Source organism: Lycium barbarum, chromosome 2 (assembly GCF_019175385.1).
Source record: "Lycium barbarum isolate Lr01 chromosome 2, ASM1917538v2, whole genome shotgun sequence".
NCBI lineage: Eukaryota > Viridiplantae > Streptophyta > Magnoliopsida > Solanales > Solanaceae > Lycium > Lycium barbarum.
Window position 1 is genome coordinate 3002480 of NC_083338.1, and position 25273 is coordinate 3027752.

At 37.0% G+C, this 25273-nt stretch overlaps 2 long non-coding RNA genes across 2 annotated transcripts; both read right to left on the reverse strand.

The window, feature by feature from the left end:
• Nucleotides 1–15643: 15643 nt before the first annotated feature.
• On the reverse strand, nucleotides 15644–16067 carry LOC132629217 (uncharacterized). Its single transcript, XR_009578148.1, has 2 exons — nucleotides 15950–16067; nucleotides 15644–15906 (listed from the first exon to the last, which is right to left on the reverse strand). It is a non-coding gene; the product is annotated as an uncharacterized LOC132629217 (long non-coding RNA).
• A 1990-nt stretch (nucleotides 16068–18057) lies between these two features.
• Nucleotides 18058–20670, reverse strand: LOC132625874 (uncharacterized). The gene is made up of 2 exons (XR_009577019.1): nucleotides 19575–20670; nucleotides 18058–19172 (listed from the first exon to the last, which is right to left on the reverse strand). It is a non-coding gene; the product is annotated as an uncharacterized LOC132625874 (long non-coding RNA).
• Nucleotides 20671–25273: the final 4603 nt, after the last annotated feature.

Genomic DNA, 25273 nt, shown 5'->3' on the forward strand with positions numbered 1-25273 from the left:
TCTTATATCATAGCATGAAAGTAATTATATAATATAGTTGCATGAAAACTTGTAGACATGTAGGATATTCATGAAATAATCATTTTTATTTAAAAACATGCATGCAAGAACCCATGGAATACGAGATATGGGTTTTCATGGATTGCGGACTGATTCTCAATAATCATATGGAGTTATTAAGAATATAATGATAGAATAATAGCAATTCATACATAATAGAATCATGGACATGGACCTAGGGTTATTATGAGCATGGTGTAGAAACCCTAATTTTCGTAAAGATTCATACTTTATGGATTAAGAGGTGTGTGGATGAACAATGATGTTCCCACATGTAGATAGAAACTCTACATACCTGGTAATGCTCCAAACTTGAATCAAAGACTTCAACTTTGAAGAAGATTTCCAAAATCTTGAATCTTGAACCTTGGATGGGTTTTCTTGAAAACCCTAGGTTAGGAATGATGATTTCTTGTTTAGATTACAAGGATATATATATTAGAATTGACTTAATGATTAGAATAGGCTTACCACAGTGTTCTTGATGATGGGAGAGAATATAAGGTCGTTCTAGGGCTTGGGGGTGTGAAGAATGAAGTGAAAAAGCCTTAAAACGAAGTTTTAAAATTGCTATCGGACCCATTTTACGTCCTATTTTACAGCCCATAAAATTTTTACGGACCGTATATCCCACCGTAAATCAATCACAGTGATTTGGGATTTCTGGGCCAATTTTACGGCCTAATACGGCCCGTATAATTTTCACGGCCCGTAGATTCCGCCGTAAATCGGCAGAACATTGTTTTAGTAAAATGGGCATAACTTTTTGTACAGATGTCTGTTTGACCTCCATAATATACCGTTGGAAAGGTATTTCAAAGATCTACAACTTTCAAGGACAGTTTCCCCAATTCCTTACAGATTTTTCCGTATACTCATTTTAATTGAGACATGGTGCAAACTCACTTGAAAACACGCTCCGTCGGGTAGCTTCCGACTTTCCTTTGCTCAAGGACTCTTCTCATGTCTTGATTGGGTTTCAAACACCATTTATACACTACTCAAATTGGGTTCATTATACCCCCGTCTTATGAGTCAAATCTTAGCCCGAATGCACGAGGTGTTACAATATCTCCCCTTTGGGAGCATTCGTCCTCGAATGATGGGTCATGGTTAAGAATGTGGCTGGACATAACTTGAATACATGAACGTTAAGAAACATGACATGGAACATGAAAAACGGACATGACATAGTTTCATGAAAACATGAGTGCTAAAACATGAGACATGAATAGAGAATACATGAACTTGAACGTGAAACGTGAAACGTGAGGCATGAATACATAAGGGACATGACATGAATACTAAAGGTATATACCTTGAAGTCTATCTGCTTGCTCTTCAAACAAGTGAGGATATCTGGATTTCTTCAAAAAAGTGAGGATATCTGGATTTCATATCTTCTTCGACCTCCCATGTAGCCTCTTCAACTTTCTGGCTTCTCCATAAGACCTTTACTGAGGCTACTTCCTTAGTTCTCAACTTGCGAACTTGACGATCAAGAATGGCTACGAGGATCTCCTCAGAGGTGAGGTCATCCTTAACTTTTATAGTATCAGCAGGAACAACCAACGACGGGGCTCCTACACACTTCCTCAACATGGATACATGAAACACTGGATGAACAGCAACCAACTCTTGTGGCAACTCAAGTTCATAAGCTACTAGACCGACCTTTCGTGAAATTCGGTAAGGTCCAATATATCTGGGACTAAGCTAGCCCTTTCTTCCCAAATCTCATAACACCCGTCATAGGTGAGACTTTAAGGAATACTCAATCATTAACTTGAAATTCTAAGTCCCTTCGCCTCACATCTGTGTAAGACTTCTGGCGACTTTGAGCCGTTTTCAAACGCTCTTGAATCAACTTGACTTTCTCCATCACCTGATAGACCAAATCTGGCCCTAACAACTCTGCTTCACCAACTTCGAACCAACCAATTGGTAACCTACACCTTTGCCCATACAGAGCTTCAAATGGTGTCATCCCAATACTAGCATGATAACTGTTATTATAAGAAAACTCAATGAGAGGCAAGTGATCATCCCAATTACCTTTGAAATCCAAGACACATGCTCTCAACATATTCTTCAGAGTCTGAATAGTACGCTCTGCCTAGCCATCTGTCTGCGGATGAAAAGTTGTGTTGAGGTTCACTTCGGTACCCAATCCTTTCTGAAAGGATTTCCAGAAGTTCGTCGTGAACTGAGCACCACGATCTGAAATATTGGACACTGGGGTCCTATGCAATCTGACAATTTTATTAACATACAGCTTGGCATAATCTTCTGCTGAATCTGTGGTCTTGACTGGTAAAAAGTGCTCCGACTTAGTAAGTCTGTCAACGATCACCCAAATAGATCTCCTTAAGATCATGGTACATTCTTCTTCATATCATTCCACCAATAAATCTCCTTAAGATAATGGTACATCTTAGTGGAACCTGGGTGAATGGAATACCTGGAGTTGTGAGCTTCTGACATGATTCGCTCTCTGAGGCCATCTACATCTGGAACACATAATCTGCCTCGGTACCTCAAGGTACCATCATCTCCCCCTTGTTCAAAAGTTGTCGTCTTATGCTTGTGAATCCCCTCTCTCAGTTGCAACAAGTAGGGATCACTAAAGTATTTCTTTTTTACTTCAACCACTAATGAGGAAAGGGCTCTATTCTGAACAACCACGTCGCCATCCTCGGAGTCTAAAAGTCAAACTCCAAGACTAGCCAAACGGTGAACTTCCTTGGTCATAACTCTCTTATCTGCATCAACGTAGGCTAAATCCCCATGGAGTGCCGACTAAGAGCATCGACTACAACATTCGCTTTCCCCAAATGATAGAGAATATCCACATCATAATCCTTAAGCAATTCGAGCCATCTCCTCTGCCTAAGATTCAGCTCCCTTTGCTTGAAGAAATACTGTAGGCTTTTATGATCTGTGAAAATATCAATATGCACTCCATATAAATAATGACGCCATATCTTAAGTGCAAAAACTACAGCTGCCAACTCTAGGTCATGAGTCGGATAATTCTTTTCGTGAACCTTGAGCTGACGAGATGCATAAGCTACAACCTTACCATGCTGCATTAAGACACATCTGAAACTAACTCCCGAAGCATCACAATAAACCACGAACCCTTCGGTTCCTTCTGGTAGCGTCAAAACTGGAGTAGAAGTCAATCTTTTCTTCAACTCTTCAAAGCTTCGCTCACAAGCATCTGACCATTGGAACTTAACCTTCTTCTGGGTCAACTTAGTCAACGGAGCAGAAATAGAGGAAAAATTTTCAACTAAACGTCTATAATAGCCTGCCAGACCCAAAAAACTCCTTATATCGGAAACTGAAGTGGGTCTGGGCTAACTCCTTACCGCATCAATCTTCTGAGAATCAACTTTAACATCTTCTGAGATCACATGGCCTAAGAATGCCACTGACTTAAGCCAAAACTCACACTTTGAGAATTTTGCAAAAAGTTAGCGATCTTTAAGAGTCTGCAACACTATTCTGAGATGTTCTGCATGATCAGCCTCATTACGGGAATACACCAAAATATCATCAATGAAGACAATGACGAATAAGTCTAAATAAAGCTTGAAGACCCTGTTCATAAGATCCATAAAAGCAGCTGGTGCATTTGTCAACCCAAATGACATAACAAGAAATTCAAAATGGCCATAATGGGTTCTGAAAGCGGTCTTCGAAATATCAACTTCCTTAACCTTTAACTGATGATAGCCTGATCTGAGGTCAATCTTGGAATAACATTGGGCGCCCTGAAGTTGGTCAAATAAGTCATCTATTCTAGGAAGAGGGTACCTGTTCTTAATGGTGACCTTGTTCAACTGACGGTAGTCTATACACATACGTAAGGAAACATCCTTCTTTTGGCAAATAAGACTGGCGCACCCGAAGGCGAAACACTAGGCCTAATAAACCCCTTGTAAAGAAGATCTTTCAACTGGGCTTTTAACTCTTTTAACACTGCTGGAGCTATTCTGTATAGCGGAATAGATATCGGCTAAGTATCGGGAAGTAGATCAATTCCAAATTCAATCTCCCTGTCAAGAGGGACTCCTGGAAGATCTTCGGGAAAGATCTATGGAAATTCATTTACAACTGGGACGGACGGAAGAGTTGGATTCTGGGCATTTGAATCCTTGACTCGAACTAGGTGGTAGATATAACCTTTGGAAATCATTTTTCTGGCTTTTAGGTAAGAAATAAATCTACCCCTGCGTACTACTGAATTACCCTCCCATTCTATGACTGGCTCGTTAGGAAATTCGAATCTTACAACTTTAGTTCTACAACATACTGTGGCATAACATGAAGCTAACCAGTCCATACCCATGATCACATCAAAGTCTACCATCTCTAACTCTGCTAAGTCAGCTATGGTTCTACGGTGATGGACTAAAACTGGGCAACCTCTATAAATACGCCTAGCTATGACTGACTCTCCCACTGGGGTGGACACTTCAAAGGGCTCATGCAACTTTTCCGGTTCAAACTCAAATTTTTTAGCAACAAAAGGGGTTACATAAGATAAGGTGGATCCTGGGTCAATAAGGGCATATACTTCAAAAGTGAAAACTGTGAGTGTACCTGTGACAACATCTGCTCTAGCCTCTATATCCTGACTACCTGTCAATGCATACAAACGGTTCTGACCACCGCCTGTATTGCCAGACCTTGCCGTTCCACGCCCCTGCTGGGCCTGATTATGACGAGGAGCTGCTGAATTAATGGACTGCACCACGTTACCTCCAGTACCCTGTCTGGCTGATGGACAGTCTTTCTGAAAATGGCCCTTCTGACCACATCTAAAGCAGGCATCAGTACCCACACGACACTCACCTGAGTGTCACCTGTTACACTTGCCGCATATCGAATGAGTATAAGTCGACTGACCCACACTATCCTGAGAGTAAGAACTTGATGGCTCGAAATTCTGCTTCTTATTATTACGGAACTTGGGGAGTGGGGCACTTGCTGTGAACGAAGCAGGTCCTGCTGACTTGTTCCTAAAGAATTTCTTGTTCCCGTTCCCGCTGAACTGTCCGGTAGACTTGACCCTCTTGTTGAATTCCTTGTCTTTCTCTTTCTGCAAGGCTCCCTCCTTTAGCCGTGTCTCATTACCCTGTACGAAAGCAACCACCTTAGAGATGGTCATTCCCCCATTCTATGCAGTAATATTGGCCCCATCATACAAATGGGAATCAAATCCTCCAACAAACCTCCTCACTGATTCCGGTACCATATGTGGAGCATGCTTAGCTAGACTGACAAATTCCAAATAGTAGTCCTGAACAGACCTGCCATTCTGCTTAAGCTTCAGAAATTACTCAGCCATAGCCTCTCTGACTTCTATTGGCATGGAGTGGTCCAGAAATGCGCTTGTAAATTCATCCCATGTAGCATCAGGTGCATCCTCACCTCAAGATAATTCCCAAGATTCATACCAAATGTTAGCAATGCCCTGTAGCTGATGAGCTCCAAAAGTAGCTTCTTCGGTTTCTGTAACTGTCATAATCCTAAAGATCTTTTGGATAGCATCAATGTAGTCTTGAGGGTCCTCATCTTTCTTTGTCCCTATAAATACTGGGGGATTCATCCTAAGAAAGTCCTTAGTCTTAGAAGACTCTCCATTACCTCCTGAACTTGACCCAGATTCCTGACGTTGGGCCTGAGCTGCTACCAGTTGTGTGAGCATATTGATATCATTCCTAACATCCCCATCCGAAGCAGTAGGAGGTGCAACTGTAGGAGCGGTTGGGGCTGCTGTCTGAGTCGGAACAGTCTCTTCGCGAGTTGTTTCCGCAGTAGCCCCTTGGCTGGTGGCTGTAGCCTTTCTGGAGTATTTCCTTTTCGCAGGCATTTTCTGAAAATACGTACACGCACGAGTTAGAAAGGCATCCTAAAAGTACTGCTCTAACTGCACAATCTAGAATATGAAAGAAGTGAGACAATTCTGAATGTCTTGGTGGTCAACTATTTATATGTATGGGGACCTCACACATATAAAAGTGACCCCACTGGACACGGTTTCATAGACTCCCTAAAGACACTTGAACCTAGGCTCTGATACCAAGCTTTGTCACGCCCCGAACCATGGCCTGGGCGTAACACGGCACTCGGTGCCTGACTGCATGTGACCGACCGAACCACATGGCTTGCTGAATCATCATGAGACATATATGAGCGGAAATATAACGTGAAGTGCATGATGAGCTTTTATAAAACATAGTAAGTCATAATATTAAACATAAGTACTTGATTAAGTCATGTATGCGGGCAACATCATAAATGAGCCAAACCGGCTAACCACCTCTGGAAGTCTAACATGACACTTGTCTTGTCTATAAAACCTCTAACATGAGTCTGAAACACGTAACATACTTGCTGGGACAAGGCCCCCAGCATACCATAGATGCAAAACTAAATAACGAAAGACAATGCCTAAACCCCGAGTGAGACGGGGCTCACCAATAAGCTGGTACATGCAGATCCTAATGAGCAGAGGCGTCGTCCTGTAAATTCGTACCTGCATCGTGAAATGCAGGCCCCCGGGCAATAAAAGGGGACGTCAGCACATTGAATGTACTGGTACGTAAAGCAACTGAAAGAAATAACATAGGATATGGAATAACATGATAAGAACTGAAACTGAAAACCTGGACATGAACATGAGCATGAGCATGGGTACATATATATATATATATATATATATATATATATATATATATATATATATATATATATAACATAAGTAAAATATGATAAGTAGGGAGAGCATTTTATAAACCGACAACATAATATCACCACGTAGATACGTGGAGTCTGGTACCTCGCTAGACTAGCAGAGCCCCTATACCTTGCCAGGGTATAAGGTGGTAACGTGCCTGATGGATCCATTCAGTGTCAAATTAAGGAAATCGTCCTAACTGGGCGGAGCGATCCTTGTCCTACGGTGGCTACGTAGTTTCAGGCTATCTGAGCCTTCTCGGTAATTCGTGCAACTCCAAAAAACATGAACATGATTTAATTGGCTAAGAAGCCCATGATTTTCATGAATTAACTTGTAAATAACTTGTAATCATGATTTCACGAAATAACTTGTAAATATGGTTCCATGAAATAACGCGTAAGCATGGTTTCATGAAATAACTTATAAATATGGTTTCATGAAATAACTTGTATTTAGCATGTATGTATCTTGTATCATAGCATGAAAGTAATTATATAATATAGTTGCATGAAAATTTGTAGACATGTAGGACATTCATGAAATAATCATTTTTACTTAAAAACATACATGCAAGAACCCATGGAATACGAGATATGGGTTTTCATGGATTGCGGACTGATTCTCAATAATCATATGGAGTTATTAAGAACACAATGATAGAATAATAGTAATTCATACATAATAGAATCATGGACATGGACCTAGGGTTGTTATGAGCACGATGTAGAAAACCTAGTTTTCGTAAAGAATCATACTTTATGGATTAAGAGGTGTGGGAAAGAAAAATGATGTTCCCACACGTAGATAGAAACTCTACATACCTGGTAATGCTCCAAACTTGAATCAAAGACTTTAACTTTGAAGAAGATTTCCAAAATCTTGAATCTTGAACCTTGAACCTTGAGATGGGTTTTTTTTAAAACCCTAGGATAGGAATGATGATTTCTTGTTTAGATTACAAGGATATATATATATATATTATAATTGACTTGGAATGATTAGAATAGGCTTACCTTGGTGTTCTTGATGATGGGAGAGAATAGAAGGTCGTTCTAGGGCTTGGGGGTGTGAAGAATGAAGTGAAAAAGCCTTAAAACGAAGTTTTAAAATTACTGTCAGACACTTTTTACGCCCTATTTCACGGCCCATAAAAGTTTTACGGACCGTATATCCCACCGTAAATCAATCACAGTGATTTGGGCTTTCTGGGCCAATTTTACGGCCTAAATATACGGCCCGTATAATTTTCACGGCCCGTATATTACAGATGTCTGTTTGACCTCCATAATATAACGTTGGAAAGGTATTTCAAAGATCTACAACTTTCAAGAAGGAAATTTCCCCAATTCCTTACAGATTTTTCCGTATACTCATTTTAATTGAGACATGGTGCAAACTCACTTGAGGTCTGAAAATGAAAGAGAAGGCCGAATTTTTTCATTAAATGGCAAAGAAAATGGGCTGACCCGACTTGGAATCGGGTTGGGCCGAATTCATTGCCCAGCTTGACCTTTCTGCCTTAAAATGTTCATATCTCCTTATCCCGATGTCACATGAAGACCCACGACCTATGGTTGGAAAGCTATTTCAATTATCTACAACTTTCATTCTGGGAGTTTTCCCAAATTCCCAAAGGACGATAAGGTTATGACCTCCCGAAATCAAATCACCCGAAAACGTATCTTAAAAATATTATTTTGGAGGGCTTTCACTTTGATTTGGCTCAAGGGTCCTTCTTGGGTTGTGTTTAACTTCGCATATATTATTCATATAACTTGTCATATGTTCTAAAAAAAAAAATCTCAACATGTGGACCCCACCTCAGCTTATGAATAATTCATCGTACGAAAATACGGGATATAACATCTTTCCCCCCTTTGGAACATTCGTCCTCGAATGTTAAACTATGCGGGAATTTTACAAAAATTTCGCCAGAGTTTCCCCTGTAATATGACACTACCATCCTGTCACAACAACCCATAGTAACTGTGCCTCATAGGGCCATGATACAATAGAACTATAAATTGGCCCCACACGACCAAAAGCATGAAAGAAAGCACACATACCTCATAGTGCTAGCGTTTCATCTAGAATCTCTCCCGGGGGTTGGAATAAGTGCGGATACTTAAACTTCATAAAACATATTGACAATATATTTTACATGATAAGGGAGCTTTCATTCATAACTAACTTACTTGGTAGCGTATGTCACTCTTATATATATATATATATATAAACATTATTAATATCACAAATCGTACTTTATCGATTATCGTCGCTACATAGAATAAAACCTCTCAATTCATACTTGCTTAATATTACAAATATTCATTTCTCCTTTCACACATTATCAAAGGTGCAGATGTACCTGTGATGGCATCAGGCTATGACTCTGGATCCTGTCGCTCCGTTAGAGCATATATACGGGGCTGAGTGGCACCTGAAGTAGATGCTCCCCCTCTGCCTCTATCTCGGCCTGCTGTTATCTGGGGAGTCTGTGCTGTCGGGCGTGCTGATGAAAAACCAACTGCTGAACCTGTGGGCTGAGTCCCAACTCTACCACTCATCGACGGGCAATCTCTCATAATGTGCCCAACCTGGCCACAGGCGTAACAAGCTCTGATACCACTTTTGTCACGACCCAGCTAGGGGACGTGACGGGTACCCGGGGCTAGTCACCGAGCACCACTCGTTCTAATACTCATCTTACTCATTTAATGCCCTTTTACCAATTTTATACACGAATTGTAGGAAAATTATATTTTATATAGAAACATGAATACTTATATACATTTGCCTCTCGGCCATCAAAATAATATATACATAATAATAACATCTTGTGAGACCATCTGACCCACACTGCGTATCTACGAGCCTCTACTGACATACTAAACATATAGACGGAACAAGACTCCGTCGTGCCCAAAATATGCAGATATACCAAAAGAAGAATCATAAGCACCTCCGGACAATGGAGTGCTCTCAATCAGCTGACAGCTACTAAGGGTCTGGACCAAGCTCACCTCTCTATCTACCTGTGGGCATGAACACAGCGTCCAAAGAAAACGGACGTCAGTACGAACATTGTACTGAGTATGAGAGGCATATATAATAAAGAAAGACAGTGTTAATATAATGTGAGCATCAATATGAAACATCTGAATCTGAATGACAATCATAAAAGAAGTAATGCATGCTGTCTTACTCATACTCATCATAATTTCATATATGCATAATATGCAAGCTGCCCGTCCATATCGGAACAGTGTAATAATCAATAACATTAGCCCGCGTCCGGGGTACCATCTCATGCCGCCCACTAGTGGTGTCTGCCCATGCCAAAAGGTCATGGTGTATCCGTATAGCTGCCCGCCTTGGCGGTGACTGCCCGGCCAACTAGGCACAGTGTAATATGATCATGACATGTTCATCAAAAAAAATACTTGTAATAATATGCTTATCATAGTACATGCATAAGACTCAAGATCAACTGTACTCTGTCGGGGTGGCGTAAGGTCGTGATCCCCCGATTTCATTATGGAGCAATTATTGACATTCTGCCTCACCTTGAAGGAATTAGTACATAAGGTGGGTGTAAGAAATAAATAACATCATTATCAATATGGCATCATCATATCATATCTCTTATCTCTTATCTTATATAGACATTTATGGACTTAAGCTTCTAGCTTTCCGGAAAATAGGAACTCATGAAGAGGAAAAGAACTCATGCTATAGGATTCATGCCATTAGAAAGAAAGGACTAGTCTCACATACCTTTGTCGTTTAGCTATGTTATCGTTCACTTGCCCTCACCCAATGTCACGTCGTTACCTTCACGGGAGAATTTGTATTAACATTAATTAATCGACTATAAGAACGCGTCGTAAATTCTAGAGAAAATTGGGCAGCATTTCCCCTGTAAACTTAACAATCCTCAAAATTCCAACTTAGCCAAACATCAATCAAAATACCAACAACAACAATACCAATAATTTCATATCAAACTAGGATTAAATCCATTCTTAAATTACTCCCAAAACAGCCCAACATGCATTCGGATGCCAATGCTTGTATACACTTCTTTATTTTCATATATCCATAATATAACAACAACAACTACAGCCAATCCTCCGATATTCCAGCCTACAAAACAGTCCATAACGACCATAAAACAGTCCCCAAAATATCATCGCAAAACAGCCACAAATATTATACCAAACAGCTCCAAAATATAGTCACAAAATAACCACGAAAATTACATAAAACAGCTCCAAAATATTGTCACAAAACAGCCACGAAAATTACATAAAATAGCCCCAAAATATTGTCATAAAACAGCCACGAAAATTACATAAAACAACCTCAAAAATTACATAAAACAGCCCCAAATATCGGCACAAAACAGCCCGGTATACGCTTTGTATACAATATCTTTATACACTTTATTCTCCCAAATTCAAGAACAACAACTTATCAACAACATCAACAACAATATCAACAACCTCATATAGCAATATAAGCACCTAGAAATCTCTTAAAGTTCCAATCAAAAACAACCCTCAAGGCAACCATATCAACCAACTAATCTATGACTTCATAACATAATTCCCTTCACTTTAAACTAGGGAATTCTCCCATGAATAACTTAATTAACAAGAATAGAGTATATTACATACCTTATTGCCCAGAAAACTCAACTAAAATCCTAGCTCCAAGCTTCAATAATCAGCCACACATCAAGCACCAAATACTATAATCCTTTCCTAACTAGTTTCCAATTCCTAAGATGAAATCTTGGTTTGATTTGGAGGACTTCAACTTGAAAAATTTAGAGAGATTTTAGGAGGGTTTGGGAGGGTTTAGAGAGAGTTTAGAGTGAGAGAGAGGGGTAGAAAATGAAAAAAAATCAGATTTTTTTTGTTTTTTTAGTCTCTGATTTTTACTGTTCACCGGTACTGTTCATCCGCGTCTACTGTTCACCCGCAGAATTATTTCATGGACTCAATTTTGTTTTTTTCTGAGGTGTAACAATTATCCTATTCAATTCAAGGATGATGTTATTAACTATAAATAGTTAGTCATCCTAGCCTTGTGGTGTGTGAAAAATATTGGAGAGTTCTTGAAAAAGTGAGGATAAAAGAGAGTTGTACTTAGTTGAAGGAAGGTGTTCTTATGGTGGGGCTTTGGAATCTTCAACTAGTCCGGAGTTGTTTAAGTCACATGATGTTGACGGACTGTTGTATCCTAGAGGGGACAAGTCAGAGTTATATTACTAGACCGGTGAAAATTATGCCGCAGTGGGCTTGAATCTCCTTAAATATTGGAGAGTTCATGAAAAAGTGAGAATAAAAGAGAGTTTTATTTAGTTGAAGGAGGGAGTTTGTCACGACCCGCCTAGGGGTCGTGACGGGTACCCTGGGCTAACCACCGAGCACCACTCGTTCTGCTACTCATCATGCTCATTAAGCCTTATTTTATCAAATTCATATTCAAATCACAAGATAATCATCTTTCATTTGAAACATAAACACTTTTATATACATAAACCTTTCGGCCATTCAAATAATATATATATATATATATATATATATATATATACGGTAGTAATCTCGTGAGACCATAAAACCCACACATGCGTATCTACGAGCCTCTACTAGAGTACTAGACATATGGACGGGACAAGACCCCGTCGTGCCCATAATACATATACACAAAAGAATGAACCAAGTAGCACCTCCAGAACAATGGATTGCTCTCAAATCAGCTAACAGCTCCTACGAGTCTGGATCAAGATCACCTCCCTGTCTACCTATGGGCATGAACACAGCGTCCAAAGAAAACGGACGTCAGTAAGAACATTGTACTGAGTATGTAAGACAAGAATGAAATAAATATAATAGAAGGATCATGAGCCATAAGAGAAAGACATAACCTGCATGAGTTACATAGATGAAGACATTTCGTACACATATCGTATATTTATATAATCATGGTACATATGTCATACCATCACATATATCATCACATCATAATCCTCATCGTTAACCCGCGTCCGGGTAACCATCATATGCCGCCCACTAGTGGTGATCATGCCCGACCCTCTAGGCTCGGTGTAAACATAGCAGCCCGCCTTAGCGGTGACATGCCCGGCCATGTAGGCACGGTGGAATCATATGCAGCCCGCCTTAGCGGTGACATGCCCGGCCATTTAGGCACGGTGGAATCTTATCGTCATATAATCAATCATAAATTCATCATTTTTACACATCTCACAGGCATAATATAATCTTACAATATTGATCATCTCATAGACATATCATGACTTAGCATCATTATACATTTATCATTACGAGCATACACTAGAATTTTGAAGGCAACTACGGCTATGTCGGGGTGACATAAGGTCGTGAGCCCCCGACCATATTATGGAGTAATCATCAACATCATATCTCACCTTGAAGGAGCTAACAATTTAAGGTGAGTGTACGCAAGGAGAAGCATCGACAAAACCGGGCTTAGAATTATTAGCGTGTATGAACATCTTATATTGCACTAAGAGTCCTCATACTTATATTCATCATCATCAGTATCATGCTCATATCGTATTTCCTTTCTTAATCAGGTGCGTACGTAGCTTTGTATATTTATGGACTCATAGTCTCCATCGTATAGGATGATCATAGAAAATTTGAAAGATTCATGCCTTTGAAGGAAAGGATTACCCTTACATACCTTTTCGTCTAGCTACTCTATCGCTTGCTTGTTCTCCGTCGATGCCCACATTTCTACCTTCAAGAGAAGTCGCATGAACATTAGCTAATCGACTACAAGAACGTGTTACTATTTCTAGGGAAAATTGGGCAGCATTTCCTTTGTTTCTACTACTTTTCCCATACTCTATATCAATTCCCACACATTCATAACAATATCCACAATATCGCAAACAACAATCATCATTCATCTACATTATTCGCATTTCGCCATTTCACTCCAATTTCTCCATAATCATGGTCGTCATTCATTATTGTGTTTTCGCACATATAATACCTATTCCATGCTCTAAAGGTCATTCATAACATATTTACAATCACAACATACCAATATTGGTAATTCAATCCAAACTATTGTTCAATAACGACACTATTCACTCATTCATGACCCATTTTCTATGTCTTTATACAATTCGAGTGTCTTAGCCTTCCAATACCTTAAACAACATGGAATGACCATAAAACTCACCTTAGATGATGGATGAACAACCCTTGAGTGGAATTTCTCTTCTTGCACCAAAACCCTAATTCACTTCCCTTGAATTTTCTTGGTGTAGATGAACTTTTACTAGGTTTCATACACTTGATTTCATGGTTTTGATGTAGTTGATCATGGATTTCCTTTGATTTCTTGTGGATGAATATTAGAGAGTGTTCTAGAGGTTTCTTGAAGAGAGGAGAGTGAAAATAGAATGAATTAATGAGGGAATGGTCCTTATATTAAATCTTGAAATTAGTCCCGACCGAGATATACGATACGATCGACGCAGCGTCAATCTGATCGTCAAAGTCGTTAAATTTCCAATGAGCAACCTTTCGTTTCCTTTCATTCTATGGTGAGAAGGACGGTCTGTCGAACTGATCGACAAAGCGTCGATCTGATCTGTCGAATGGTCGTCGTGCTAACTCAATTCTACGGCACAATCGACGAATCGTCGGCCTGTCCGATGGTACAAAGAACGAACGTCGAACTCCCCTTTCACAGAACTGCAGTGAAGTTTTATTTGACGAACTTTTCTCCCTTGCCTCTAACTTCTTTGGAATCTTAATTAGAATCATTAAGCATCTCTTCTTACTTGTAGGGACATCATGTACACCTTAACTTACGTTAGTCCCTTCACCGCTCAGCAACCCAAAGTTCCGAGGTGTAGCAGTGTTCCTATGGTAGAGCTCTGGTCATTTAGTTGAAGGAGGGTGTTCCTATGGTGGAGCTCTGGACTCTTCAACTAGTCCAGAGTTGTTTGAGTCACACGTTGTTGACGAACTGTTATATCCTGGAGGGGACAAGTCAAAGTTATACTGCTGGACCGGTAAAAATTATGCCGCAGTGGGCTTGAATCTCCTTAAAGAGAGCGAGATATCCGCACCTCAGCCTGAATATTTACTTATTCATTTTATTGTAATTTTCAACTGTAATTTATCAGTATATTTACCAACACATTTCAATCGACTAAACTTTAGGTGTATATATTTGGTCGAAGATTATTCGAATCCCATTTTGGATATGGGGCAAAAAATGACATTTATTGTTAGAAATAATTATCAGCTCTCACGAAACCAGTATAGGAGGTGTTCAGCCCTTCTAGTTTTCCTTTTCTTGTAAAACGTTTTATGTCCCCTTTCTTGTTTGTACTAACTTTTGTTACTAGTATATAAGATAGGGATTTATGTCAAACACCTATCACGTCAGGTCAATATAATCTGGCGAATGGTATAATTAAAAATAAAGCATTTTCATATTATAAAGCATCTTCTTATAGATTTTAAACATTCATGATCAAGAATGAAGACAAATTAATGTCATTGGGTTCAATACAAAGTTAGCTGTTCATGGCACATTAGATTAATGATTACTACTATTAGTGGACGATCATTAAAGTGTTTGTGTCGAATAGACCATCGAATTTCTAAAATCAAAGTGGTTTCATAAAAGGAAGATCTATCACCGAAAATGTCCTTTTAGCTCAAGAAATCGCTCAAGGTGTTAAACAGGATAACATCGGGGGCAACATGATTATCAAACTTGATATGGCTAAAGCTTACGATAGATTAGCTCTTATCTGAACAACACGTCTTCACTGGTACAGTAAAAGTATCAGTACATTTACAATTAGATTGTACAGCGATGTCTAACTCGCCAACATATTTATCGGATAAGATAGTCCTTTTGCAAAACAACTCAATTTTTGCAGAAATTTTACCCCCTTCTTGTATGATTTCTTTCACTGGCACAAAGAAATCAAGTGTGGTATTCCACTTAGGATTCGTCTCGTTCTCAAGATCCACTTTTGTGCACTTGCTCTTTCCTGCTACTGTAACCTGTTGGGATTGAAATAACAACGCGTCATGCGCAAACTAACACTTGCAAATCTTGAAGGACGATGAATTAATCAGGAACAAGAGAAAACTATACTAGAAGAAGCATGTAATTAATTTAATATGGACGACATATTACAAACTAATATAAAAAAACTTAAAAATTGAGTAACGCACCGTTCCTGTATTTTAAGTACTATTCTACTATACATCCAATGGCTAGGAAAAGAGCATATGGACAGTCCCATACTTGGAGGAAAATGATGAACATCAAGCTTCAGGTAGACGACAACATTGTTTGGAAAATCAACAATGGAGAATGCAATTTTTGGTGGGATAACTGGATGGGAAATGGAGCTTTTGCTCTCCAATGGCCCAATGCTCCTAAATCCAAAAAGATGACTGTGAAGAATTTCTTAGAAGGAAATACTTGGAACGAGAGGAAACTCAGTACTTTGCTACCTGATAACATTGTCATAGGAATTCTTAATATCTCTTTGGGCAATCCTGATAAACAAGACTATGCAATTTGGAATTCTTCCACGGATGGTAATTTCAATAATCATAGTGCTTGGCAGATCATAAGAGCTAAGTTCCTTGCAATGAATTTCATCAATCAGGTTTGGCATAAAAAGATTCCTTTCAAAATATCCTTTTCTCTCATGGAGGATGTTAAGAAGAAAGCTTCCTTTTGATGATATACTCTGTAAATTTAAAAAACAACATGTTAGGCAATTACTACCTACGTGTAAATGCTGCACTAACCCTAACTGTGAAACTTTGGAGCATTTTTTTTGTACAGGGACAGTTAGCAGGACAGATATGGAATTACTTTGGAGCTCCTCTAGGAATCAAAGTTACAAATCAAAATCCAAAGAGCAACTTGCAGATTTGGTGGAAGATGACTGCTATCAATGGCATCCACAAGATGATACTTCAAATCACTCCAGTAGTGATCTGCTGGGCTCTATGGAAAAGTTTCTGCTCCTACAAATATGGAGATCAGCATAAACCTGTCCAAAGCAAAATCATATTTCAGATTGACTGGACTTTGCAAAGGACAATGGCCTATGCTTTTCCCAAGATCAATTTTCCTCCACAATGGACACAGCTATGCAGTACAGTGGAAAGGATGAAACCAAAAGTTATTTGCAAGCCGGTTCTGTGGAAGAAACCAGAGCCTGGATGGGTTAAGATCAATACGATGGAAGTTTTTTTGCCCAAAGTGGAAAAGCAAAAATAGGAGGGGTGATCAGGGATTATCTTGGGTCCTTAATTATTGCCTTCTCCGCCCCATCGGGATGCGAAAGCAATAACTTGGCAGAAGCCAGTGCTGCATTGTTTGGTGTACAATGGTGCATGGCAAATGGTTACAATTAGTTCATTCTTGAACTTGATTCTCTTTTGATTGTTAATATGATCGAACAGAAGGACTTTAGAAATTCCAAGCTCCGAGAGACTCTAAGTTCCTTACATACTCTACTGAATTATGCTAACTTCCAGGTCACACATTGTTATAGAGAGGCCAATCAAGTGGCGGATGGCCTAGCTAAACATGGTGCAAATCTGAACAATCCTATGCTACTGACTGATCATAGATTTTTGCCTAGAATCATTCGTGGTGCTTACCACTTGGATGCTTGTCAGTTGCCTAGTTTAAGAATAAGATATGACAAAGCTAACTTCTTTGTCAGTTTATCATGTATTTTGCTTTCAGTTTAAGGGAATAATTCATCCTGATCACAATGTAATTTTTCCTTAAACTGCTTAGAGGTCAGGCCAAGCCCCCCTCTTCTTTTGTAAGCTCTTTTCACTGAATATATCAGGCACATGAGCCCTTTGTGATTAAAAAAAAAATAGACCATCGAATGCATAAATTAAAATACAAATAAATCAAACTCAAGAAGTAGCGATCAAACCCTTGAGAACATTAATTTATAAAGAAGAGAACACCAGATGACTACACTTTCTTCGAACTTAGTGAAATTGTACTACAAAGTTGTACTTGACAATTACATACTAGCTACAATTTGTTGCATTTCTCTTGTATTTGTTTTCACAGACACGAAATTTGTTGTTACGTATTTAGTTATGTGAAACACGCACTTGCAATATATATATTATAAACATATATTGTAACAAACACCAATGAAATAGAAACCAAACTCCCAAGTCCCAACATTTGTATTGATAGGAACTTATTCAATTACAATAAGCTAGTAATTAAATTGATACTTGAATGACAGAATTACAATTGAATTACTGAAAGTAAGATAGCTAGGGATACTAGAGAAGAAGGGAGATGAGATACTAGAACATAGAAGGGAGATGAGGGATAACGTAACACACTGAGCCAAAACTTCAACATAATATGCATCCACCTATTTTGCTCTCACAAGTCGCTATTTATCAACCCGGACCCTGACATAACCACTTAGGGTGTGCGGTATGTAGGAAAATATTTTCCAATTTTTTCATCTTTGGTTAGTCAAAAATTTTGAGAAACATTTTCTCTAGGAAAATAAGTTTCTTAAAAATGAGGAAAATGACTTCTCTAATGGAACAAGTTCCACAGTGTCATTCCACATTAATTGTCTCCTCCCCACCCTCGAGCGCGCCTCATCTTCATCCCACACACACACCCACCCACCTCCATAGTATTTCTCTCTAGACTGTATACAAATGCCTTTTAGGATAATATATTCTTAACTTATGTACTGAACACATGAAAATAAGTAAGAAACCCTCTTGTTTTCCTAAATACATTTACCTTCATACCGAAACACACCCTTAATCTGGTGATGGGCTGCTTTGCTAATACTAGTTCAGGCTCATTCATAATAGATTTCAAAATATTTCAAGCAAAAGTAGTTCTTATATATATTAGGTCCCTAACATTACTTTCACTAGAGATTCTGCAATTTCGTGATTGATCTTCTTGGACGATGGCGGCTCTGTTACAAGGTGGATATCTCCTAAAACACATGAATACTTCAAAGTCCCAAAACTATTATCTGAACAACACGTCTTCACTGGTACAGTAAAAGTATCAGTACATTTACAATTAGATTGTACAGCGATGTCTAACTCGCCAACATATTTATCGGATAAGATAGTCCTTTAAACAACTCAATTTTTGCAGAAATTTTACCCCCTTCTTGTATGATTTCTTTCATTGGCACAAAGAAATCAAGTGTGGTATTCCACTTAGGATTCGTCTCGTTCTCAAGATCCACTTCTGTGCACTTGCTCTTTCCTGCTACTGTAACCTGTTGGGATTGAAATAACAACGCGTCATGCGCAAACTAACACTTGCAAATCTTGAAGGACGATGAATTAATCAGGAACAAAAGAAAACTATACTAGAAGAAGCATATAATTAATTTAATATGGACGACATATTACAAACTAATATAAATAAAACTTAAAAATTATTGAGAGAATAATCTCCCCTGTACAAGACTCTTTAATGATTACATTGTGAATGTTATTGTATTGTTAAATGAGAAGAAAGTATCTTCTATTTATAGAAATTCAAAATTCTCCTACGAGAAAATGATAGATATGGCAGATCTAGTCCTTTTCCACCAAGAAAATCTTTTCGAAGTAAAATACAATTATGATAGAATGGAAATATAATGTAGAAAATTCAGAACAGATCCTAACATAACCTTCGCATAAACTTTCATTCGACCCAACTCTCGGACATCTGGGAGGTCGCTAGCAGAGTGAACAGTAACATATAAGCATCTTGCCTCCATATTTAGTTGTGCACGTACTATTATGAGTTTCAAGAAGCAATTTTTCGTGACAACTTCTTTCTAATATTTTTAAGGTGCAATATGAAAAATCAGCTGATCACCTAAGTTACCAATTTATAAAAACTCCAGGAGGATGAGGACCACAAGAGCTATACTGATGATATCTTAAGTTGATCAAGTCAATGTGGAAAATTAATCTATGCGGATGATGATAAATTGACAAGCTAGTCAGCGTTAGGAAAAAAATTGGCAGCATTGGTAGAACATGGCCACAGAGAAATCACAATCACATGTAACGGGTTTTGATGAGACATTTATTATAATTAAGTAAATAAAATTGTGATTTCTCGAATTCTTAAATTAGGTAGTCACACACTTCAATATGACACGTATCAAAAGATATTTGTCCATATGTTCTACTCATGAAAAGAATCAAGCCAGCCACACGTAGAGCGCGCGTGTGCTGAGACATATGTATATAATTAAGTAAATAAAAGTGTGTTCTCTCTAACAGCTTAAACTTTTATATGACATATAAAACAGATAGATAAGGTCATGTGTTCAAATCTCTTCGCCACACAAAAAAAAAAAAAACAAGAATAATTTTCCATGTATTTGACTAATGAAAAAAAATCAGGCTCACACATAAGAAGCCGGTATTGAGACATACAATTTAATAAATAGAAATAATTCTCTCTCTAACACTTTAATCGTTTGGATGAGATGGTCACACACCAGTGACGGAGATAAAATTTTCACTAAGGGGGTTCAAAATATGAAAAAGTAAACACACAAAGAAGCCAAAAGAGGTTCAACGTCTACTATATATACATAAAAAATAATTTTTATCATGTATAAATAGTATAATTTTCAGCAAAAAGGGATTCGGAACCCCCTTGGCCCTTTCTCCCTCCGCCCTGCACACTTCAATATGGTATGGTATCAAAGTAAGCAGATGGAGTACTTAATACAAATCTCATGACCACCACCGAAAAGATAAGAATATTTTTTCAAGTGACTCATGAAAAAGAAAATTAGGCCCACACGTAAGAGGAGATATATTGAGACATATAATATTAAATAACTACAAGGATATTTTCTCTAATACTTTAACCTTCAAAATGAGATCCTCACACACATTCAAAAACGCGGTTGTATATTCGGTCCCCAGTATAGTCCAATGTGTCGTATGTACTCAGGCATGTGCTGTAAGGTCCACATGAATAATGACTTGACTGAAGTTAATGTATGCTAATTGAATCGAAACACATTTTTTCTCCCAAAGACTAGCAAGTAATGAAAGACAGAGAAGAGAGTATAAGACTTTATAAGTCGTCGAATACTCCAAAATTAAAGTGTTAAGGAAAAGACTAAACATTTATAATTACCTCGTTATATTATACCTCGGCAAGTTTAATAAACAAGAAACAAAAAATAATCTTATTCTTGAAAGACTAAATAGTATATTAGTAAACCCTTGTTGGGTTAACATGTTTAGTGAAGCTTTTATAAAACACTACCTAGAATTCATTCTGATTATTGTCCACAGTTAAATAATTCTCAGCTATCTTTACACAAATAGTTGACTTGATTTGCTATTTACTTTTTCTAGCTAGTATATATTAGTTATATACAATTATAGACTAATTATAACATGATATTATACATATATTATATATTCGTCTATTATCTTTTAGTTTAATTTGTTGGCTGGTCGGCTATTTAGTTTGATTCTTTTTTTCTTTGGATCTTTTCACAAATAGTCAGTTGAATTCATTAGGTACCTTTTTAGCCGATATATATTAGTTATTTATATGGTTATACACAATATTTAATATGAATATCCACCGACTATTTTTAATTCGGATCATTGATGATAAGTTGACAAAGTCATTATGAAAGTTATACGAGGATGACGATGAATTGAAGATAGGTTGAGGCAGGAGTCAGTGTTAAATTTGGCAGCACTCATACAATGGCATAAGTTTAAAAATACTTTTAAACTTATTTTGTTTTAAATAATAATTTTAAGTACATCTCAATGATTTTACCAAAAAAAAAGTCATCACAAAATGTTTATTTATAATTTCAATACTTATATTCAAACATGTAATTACTTATTTATAAAATCAGCTTCAATACCGATATTTATCAACTACTATTAATCGTCTAACTCAAACAGACTCTTAAAGAATCAAGAAAATGACTTTCCTTTGATATAGTACAAGTCAAATTAGAATAAATGAGAATGGCTGCACTGCTTTATATTTGTTTTCCTGTAATTCATTTCCAATAGCTAATTGCAGTGGGTTGTTAATCTAAGTCATTAAGTTCCTTGAATTGTGGCTAAGTTGAGGAATTATTAGTCGGATTAGCTCAAATTCTCTTGTAATTTCCTTTCAATTGATTAATAATTCTAGTGGATTTGCATAATTGGGTGAATTGAGTTGTACTAAGAACTTAACAAGCACGTGTAGCAACAAGATTTGGCTATCAACAATGTGCTAAATCTTGGAGCAATTCTGTTTATTGTAATTAGATATAACACACACTCATTACTAGTAAAAGATTAAATGCATTTAGTCGGACATAATTATAATTATCCAATATACTTTCCAAGAATAACTAATTAACTGTATTTTTAAAATTAAGGGTTCGGACTAATATTTGTTAATATTTTAGTAGGATTATTTAACATATAATAATCTATGTTTCGTGTCGAGAATACTGAGTTCTCATGAGTTCAATGTCAAATCATTGAATCTGCCACCGTCTATTAGAGGCAAATTATAAAGTAGATATAATAACACTGTTAATCCCTTAATATTACTTGTAAATTCTAATGTTGGTCCTTTATATTTCAATTCACTAAGTATATTTAACCTTGAAATATTTAAGATATGTGTTTTTGGTTCTTTTACATAGAAAATATACTACCTTCAGGCTCAGCTTTGAAACGGCATTACAAACTTAACATAACACACAAAATTAAATGATTTAAGAGTTAATATTTCATTAAATTCCTGAATATTCATAAATAGAAGGATCAAATTTGAACACTTCAATTAATTGAAGGTTAAATATGCTTAACCGGCTGTCACAAGAACTAAAATTAGAATCTACGAATAATTCAGGAAATAAAATCGCAACTCGCCTGATAAAGAAAAGATTGAAAATTTGTAAGGTAACCAATCCAAAATTACTTCAAATACAGAGGAAGAAATAAAGAAGAGATGAATTAATATTTATTTTTTTCTCTTGATGCATAAAATGAAAAGGGGCATTGATCAAATACAAAACATCATTGAGGAGATGGTGAATTTGCAACCATCAAATATTTCCCCCCACCACCATCAATGCAATTAAAAAAGCATTCACAATATGTAGAACCATCACTTGCTATTTGACATAGAGCTTTGTAAACCAGATAAAAACTAGCTTGTCTACACTGCATCAAACACCTATCATGATTACTGGTGCAAATATTAAAGCCAACATCAATTGAGCATTCCTCCCCTTGAACTTTACCAATGATTCCCTCATCTGCATTATTAGCAAATATGTTACTGTCAAATCTCCTTGTAACAGTTGTTTGTGTGAATATTTATTAGCTACTATAGCGAAATGTTATTATAGAGAACATATAATATGATAGAACATAATAAAAAATTGTTTAAGAAAATAACATAATCGTTATAGTGAAATGTTGTTATAGAGAGGTCCGACTGTATTTGTGGTAATACGATATGGGAGATTCAGGATTTTTTCACTAAAGGAATTCAAAATATAAAGAAATAAATATAAGAAAAATTAAGCTAAGAGAATTCAGCATCTATATGTATATAAAAAATAATTTTAACCTAATATACAATGTGATTTTTCGGTGAAAGGGATTCAGATGAACCCTTTGCTCCCCCTTCTCTGCTTATGCCGCTTCTGTTCCATTTTGTTTGGCATAGTTTGGTGTACGGGGATCAATAAAATTTATAAGTTTTTGGAAATAAACTTTGCATATTTGAAAACTACATAAAGAATACAATAAATCAAAATAGTTAATAATTCAAACATTAAAAAGATATTCAAGAAAAGAATGATCAAAGAAAACCTTCTTTGACCTTCTTGATATATACAAAAAGCAACATGATTTAACGATAAATTATCAAAAAAAAATTGTTAACTACGAGCTAACGAGCTATTTTGCGACATATTAGCGATGAAGTTCGCAGCTAATTTTAATTCTTTTTTGTTGTAATTGTTTACTCTTTGTAGAAATCTTGGAAGAGAAGGGACAGAATAGTACCTGACATAAAAGCTATAAGGATTACAATGAAGAGTATGTTGATGAATTTTGCCATTTTGAAAATTCGTCAATAAAATGTACTAAGAGAGTGTTTGGATTGGCTTATTTTAAGTGCTTATTGGCTTTTAAGCACTTTTCTAGTTTTAACTTTCTCTAGTATTCCTTCTTATATACTATGTCGTTGGACAAGAAGATGTTAAATTTTGGTATTTAATCTACTAACTTGATTGTTTTACCAATTGTATAAAGATAATCGGGTTTCATATTTACCCATTTAATAGTTTACTAGTATAAGAATTCACAAAATATTTGGCATAATTATTTTTCCAAACAAAGAGGGCAGATATTTTGTTTTCGCATTTTCTCAGAAATTATCAATAGAATATTTTTCCTTCCAAATAAGCTGGGCAATTTTTTCTATTTTAGGCGGACAGTTTAAAAGTTGAATTCATAAAATGCACCTACATTAAATTTCTTTTGGTATATCAATAATAGATACGCAACTTTTGCCACCCAGATTCCGGAGTCATGTGACCGACATCCAATATCATAAACTTTATACCGATTAATTTGAATTCGCGTCGTAAAGTGTTACGTCGGAGGTAAAGCGCTTTTTATCAAATGCGACTCCATATCTGAGAGTGGAACCCGAAATTTCTGATTAAGAATTGAAGAGTACTTACCACCCCATCGTAATTTTTGGTGGTATAGGACCAAGATTTACAATAGATAATTTTATCACCATAAGCAGGGGTGTGAAATGGGCGGTTAACAAATTGGTGGATTATTGGGGGTCATTTGCACCTTTGCCCCTATTTTGTGTTGGGTTTAACTTTTGTCCCTCACAAACAACATTTTCGCAGGACATAAGTTTATATTCTCGTATCATATATCCACAAGTTATGATTGATCCCTTAAAGAACTTATGTCCTGCTAGGCATAAGTTCGATTTTGAAGGGCAAAAAAAGACTAGCCTATTTGAAGGGCAACTGTGCAATTTCTTCTATGATTTGTCCGCCTAAGAATTACTTGGGCTTAAATGGGACAACAAACAGGTCATAACTTACAACACTTAATTCTTTCTAAATTTTAACTTTTTTGGTTTATTTTCTTATACTTTGTTTAAGTATTTATTAAAACTTTTGCTTTCTGTATTATGTTTATATATAACAAGATTTCTCATGGATCAATTTAGACTAATATCAATCCAACATTTAGATGAGCTGGATTGGATGGTTCAAAATATGCTGAGTTAATTGAACCGTGTTGATCATATTTTCATTAGTTAATTTTGTCACCCCTAACCCTA